A 6,004-nucleotide genomic window follows, 5' to 3' on the forward strand; every position below is an offset into this window, starting at 1 on the left:
AAGATTTAAGATGCGTTTCCCCTGAGGGGAACTGATAAGAATAAATGTGCTATCTTGGACTGGATAGCTGTAATACACAGAAGCTATATGATAACCAACCTCCCTGGTATACTGCAAAGACTGTTGTTTGACCGTAATGCCGTAGGAGATGTTGGTTGTTGCACCTTTTATTTCTGGTCCTTCCTCAAAAGTTAAGGTCTGTGCCTAAAAATGGTGGAGGTGTGTACATACGGTTTTTCATTCATTTGCAATGTTTTCATTCCTACAAATATTTTTAATATATTTAAAATGGACTAATCTGAAACAGATACAGTATACTGCAGAGAAGTAAACTGTTTTTTCTATGCTGTCATTTGAATAGCCTGATGAGCTGGCATACAGGTGGGTGGCGTGTGTTTCTTTTGGTGGCTGTTACTTTGAAGTAAAAAGGGAAGTGGTGTTTGGAATGGTTAATGATGATTGCTGCTTTTGGTAAAAGACAACAAAACTTGACAAATTCAAGAAAATAGGTTGTATTCCTTTTTACTTCAGATCGCTTGCAAACTAAGAATGGTTTTTAAGACTGAGGATTATAGAAAGGTGCATTTTATCTCCGTTAGAACAAAGGTGAAATATGACAAGGAAATATCTGTTTTGCAGAAAACATAATTTTTGGACTGAGTTAAGAAAAACTTGTACAGTGACTTTAAATTGGGATCAAAAGTTGGTTTATGATTTCTGTGCTAAGGTACAGTCTTGGCTACTGCTGTCTGACTTTGAAAGCTGGGTTTTATGGTGTGGTTATAGTGAAGAATTTAGTATCCTGCATTTTATTTCTTACTAGATCTTGTTCGCATCAGTAGCGATATTTAATTGACTTTTGTTCGTAGTCAAGATCAGCTGGTAGAACACTTTTACCTCAATTTTTGATTTCATTATTGTTGTGGTGGGTGGGACGTAACCTGTATTTATTTAAAAGGAATAAAATGAGAGAGATGGAAATAGAAATAAGACCTCCTGCCCTTCAGAAAAAGAGGCTTTGTATAACCAGTATTATAACTACATACAATACTTTCCACTCTGCAACTTCGTGGACCTCAGACAAGCCAATCTCTGCCCTCAGTTGTGTTAGTGTAAACCTTCGTCATCTTTACTGAATCATCTTAGATGTGCTGAAATACAATCCCAAACTAGTACAAAATAGTTATATTTCACTAAATATTCCTTGAAGAGACATTCTGAAATTTACCCCTGCTCAGTCCTTCCATAGCACTGATGTGTGGTTAGAATTACTCTGATTCTGAGCAAAGGGGTGAGGGAAAAAAAACCAGAGGGCAACAGCCAATCCAGTGACCATTATTTATTTTTTTATTTTTATTTTTTACAAAGCTGAAGTGCTGCAAAACTTGAACTATATACATCAATTTTCTGACCTATATTAGTTGGTGTATTAAAAAGTTTATATATTTATGCATTACAGTAAACTTGGTGTGTGTGTATATATATATGTCTTTAGATTTTAAATTTATATATAATGCTTTACTACAGAAATGTGAACCACTATTTCCATCCTTGGCTGTCTTGTGAAATAAATCAAGTGCTGTTAGTTTATCTGTAAAACTTCCCTTTTTTGAAAATCTTATGTTGTTCAATTTTTTTCCTTAGACAAAGTGCCAAGATCCCATATTCAGAAGTGATGAATGTTCCTAAGCATCTAGTTCACTTTTGAGTTCAGTTTTCTAAGCTAGTTAGAAAACTTTCGAAAATGTTATTCAGAATATTGCAGGCTGCTATCTCTTGAGTCCCTGTAGCTTCCCAATACACTTGAGGGCATTCAGCATCCAGAAAACCTAAGTAATAAATGCACATAATAAATCCAAATCATATATGCTCTAGCAGTGTTCTGCAGTTAAAGTTATTGAACCAAATGTTTACACTTCAAGTAGGATTAACAGTAGGTATTCTTACTTTTTTTTCCCCCAAACATAAACAAATCTGCTGGTAATTGGAGTGTATTGCGAATGCACTCGGTGAGATTTGACCAAGGAGTTTAAGCCTCTTCACCTGAAACAGTTACTAACTTAATTTCTTAGCATGTGTGTACTCCTGTTGCTTTCTGTGCAGTTGGCGGCCAGGGACCAAGTCTCTAGAGACATTGTCTCCTGGAGTTTCGGGTGCATGCTCGAGCCGAAGATTTAAGCACTCCTGAGATCTCAAAACTAGCTTCCTTGGCCTTGCTTCAAGGGGATGGGGATCATTCCCCATCTGCATTGTCTGTGGGGCCGATCCAGGAGATGTTCTAGCCTCTGTGTGCGTAGGCGGGAAGGGATGCATCTTTCGGGGTCTGACTTGTATGTGTCTGTCTGTCCAGTTCTGATCTGCAAGCCCGGTGATGAGTGCATCTCTTGGGATGTGCAATAACCAGGTTCGATGCCTCCCGATTTGGAGCAAGGCTTTGAAGCCAAGGCTTTCCTTTCTCCAGGGAGAGCCTGATTGTACAGGTGATGGTGTATGAGAGAGGGATAGCTAGCCTCTGACTTTTCTTGGGAAATAGGTGGTTGATCTCAGTAGAGGAGGGAGGCTTTGATACCAGAGGTGCTGAGTGGAGGGAGGTCACCAGTTTCCTGAGTATGTTGAACATGCGAACAGCTATAGATTGAACTGGGTTCACTGGTACATGCCACCACCCCAGCTGTCCCTGCTTTCCTGGCGGCGGTGTACCCCTGCATATGATGGCTGAACTACACAGGAAGCAATTTGCCAATTTTCTCAGTTTGCAGTCTAGGGGTTTTAGGTGGTTTGGCAGTTTAGAAACTTGTTTAAGTTGTCTTTGCTTGGCACAGTAGCCTTAATTCCTTCCACCTTGTGAATCGGCACTCAAATACAGCCAGTTCCCCCACAGGTGATGTTCTGAATTATTTTCTCAGCCAGCTGTCTGTGCAGTCCGCTGGCTTCCAAACATCAGGTTTTTAGGCACCTTCCTTACTGATTTACCAAACTGGGTGCCTCACTGGGGTTGTGAGTTCGTCACAGCATTGAAACGCTGATGTTTTGAGACCAACGTCTGTATCGCTGAAGGGTGCCGCCGACTCGGTGCCCACCACACCTCGGATCGGGGCTGGGTCCTTGGGTGCAGGTCTCAGGTGGTTGCATCTTGAGTCAAGGTCAGCACAACCCCAAACGAGGACTGGCTGGGTCGCGTGGCAGGCTTGAGTGACGTGGTTTGGGCCTCTGCATCCTTTCCTTCCGCTGCTGTAGAATTGTACAAACCCCAGCCATTGTAATCAGAAGACCACCACGTATGGGGTAGGGGTTGTGGAGGATGAGAATAGCGGTGGCTTTTTTCTCTCCTCACTCCACCTCTTACCACAATTCCACCACTCCCAGCCCCAAAGTTTCCTCTTCCTTTTTCCATGTGCCATAGGTTATTTTTGGAAAAACTCTGGAATTGCTAATTTAAGGGTAAAATCAAAACTTTGAGTGTAGAAGTGGGGAAAAAAGAGATAATACCATAAGTACACAACAGTGTCCTCTGTGCTTATTTTACACGTGTAGTCTTGTGGCTGCTCTGCACAGCAGAAGGAGTGATTACAGAAGCAAAGGTATAAAGTGCTGTTGCTCTCATAAAATAAATCTCTTGGGTTTCTTAGGGAGGCACACACCTGGCCTGGTCTCCGTTCCTTACCTGGCCTTGTGAGATGCTCGTGTTCCTAAAGAGTCAGTGTTGGGTTTCAAATTCTCATCCTTTCTGGTTTTATAACCTGAAAAAGAGGCATCCTGAAGAGCCTTCTGTTTTGTTACGCCACAGCAGGGTCTGCCTGTCCTCAAGTATTTTATCAGCTATTTCTTAAATTTTAGTTATTGTGAAAATGGTGTATCAACTCAGCTGTTCCTGGTCAAGTGACTTTCCGTGGCTTTGAGGGTACCTCATCTTTAAATTGAAAGCAAATTAATACGAGATTACACAAAAGGATAGCGGTGAATCTGAAAACAAAGGCAAATTTCCAAAATCAGGTCACTAATAACTGTGGGCAGGCTGTATCCCTTTTGCTTTTGACTGCACAAAACTTGCATGTGACACAGTCTGCCTTCTGAAGCAGAGTTTTGGCTGAAAATAGGAGTTTTTTCATCAAAGCTACTGAAGTGCCTGGCTTGCTTTATAAACTCCCCTTCCAGAAAACACCAGGCAGCTTAATTTCTTTTTTGCAATGTTTCTTGTGCCTGCATGGCTTGGTAAATGCACAAGTACAGAAGTGAGGGGTTTACAGAGCATTTTTCCCTGTTTTAACTGCAGTTTCTCTGGTTGTTTCCATAAATACTGTGGCCGTACAGCCTGCATGGGTTTTGGTCATGCGCATCTGCCATGCAAAGTGCAGGATGCAATAACAAATGCAAGTTGTTACAAGTGCCAAACTTTTGGTTTCCTCTGTATATAACAATAATTCAACTGTTCTATTAAAATACAGAGATGCTTAAAATTCACTGTGTTCCAAAAAAGAGCGGTGGTTCTTTTTTTTAAATGAATGCTATTTAAAACACTGTAAATCTTTACTTTTTTTTTTTTAAAACTGTTCTGCAGGTTTGTGTTACTCTTCACAGCTGCCTTGAGACATCACTCCATGTGATGCATACGGACACTTTGTTCTTTATTAGAGCACTAGTGCCATGCAAGTATATAATAAATGGCAGCTGACAACAGGTTTTAGTATTTAAAGTTATAAATATTTGAATAAAGTGCAATTCGTTTGAATTAATCTTATCTGCAGAAGGAAAGCTGTGTCTCAGGAGGTGTCACTATACCCAGAGACACAGGCATACTGAAGATTGTAACTGAGTTATGTTTTGGTGCCACTCACAGCGATGCTTTCCGAGGAGTTACATTGAATTTGGGGTATGGATCCTTTCTGCCTCTAATGTTAGCATCAAGGTTTTGGGGGTTGTGTTCCCTTAACTCTTTGGAGTACTTAAACAGCTTCTTCAGGTGGGTGGGAGGGGTGCTAATTATATATAGTTTGTTTTGCAGTTAGAAACTACTATTTCCATCTTAACTTGGAGTATTTCCTTTTACCGTTAAGGAATGAGTACAGGCTTGCATTTCAGTCGTCAGTGCTGTAGCCTTTTGGCATTTGCCATTTGCTGTTGCTCTTCGTTGTTTGTTACTGGAGTTGAGAGCTGCGTCAGTAGGGTCTGTGTTTCCGTGGCACACTACTTGTGAAAGAAAAGTAGGGAGATCTGTCTGATCACTTAAGTTTGGGAAGGTGAGCCAGTAAAAGCTGACTTGGAGATATCGCTGGAAAGCCAGTAAGATTTGGGTGAAGCACTGCTCATTTTCTATAGGGGTCACATCTGTGTGCTCTGAAGTTTTATTGATAGGTTGGGCACCTGGTCTCCAGCATCCCTATGGTTTTTGATTTGCTTTTTTCCTGGGAAATCCCTTACTGTAGGAAGGATTGCAGCCAGGCTATAAGGTAACATCTCTGATCAGCCATGCCCTGCGTGACTCTGTAATCTAACTGCTGTTGTACTCCAGTAATCAATCCTCTCAAATTTTTTATTGTCAGGTAAGCTAAAAGAATAGACTAAAACCATGTGAAGTGCCTGACTAGATAAATACATGCTAAAAAGGATTAAGGGTGATGGGAGAATTAAACTATAAACTGCCTCCAACAGGTGGTTATGCGGTAAACTTGTTGGTGATACAAAATCTTAAAGATATTTTTAAAAATGGCTTGTTCTAGGTAGCTGCTTATTAGTTATAAAAATAATTAAAAAACAGAAAGGATTTGTTTAGAATAATATTTGAAGGTTGTTTGAAATAATCTATTGAAATATCTTGAAAAGTGAGCTGGAAGGTTCGAACTTTTCATTATAAAAGGCTAAATCTTGTTGCCCAGTATTTTTGCAGGGTTTCGTGTGAATAATGAACACCTGCCAGAGTGCATCAGTAAACATGCTCAATGCCGTTGCCTACCTATGCCCTTGAATTTTCATAATGAAATGAGACTATAATGAGCCCTTGTAAAAG

The sequence above is a fragment of the Pygoscelis adeliae genome, unplaced genomic scaffold (assembly GCF_000699105.1).
Source record: "Pygoscelis adeliae isolate BGI_AS28 unplaced genomic scaffold, ASM69910v1 Scaffold18, whole genome shotgun sequence".
In the NCBI taxonomy this organism is placed as follows: Eukaryota; Metazoa; Chordata; class Aves; order Sphenisciformes; family Spheniscidae; genus Pygoscelis; species Pygoscelis adeliae.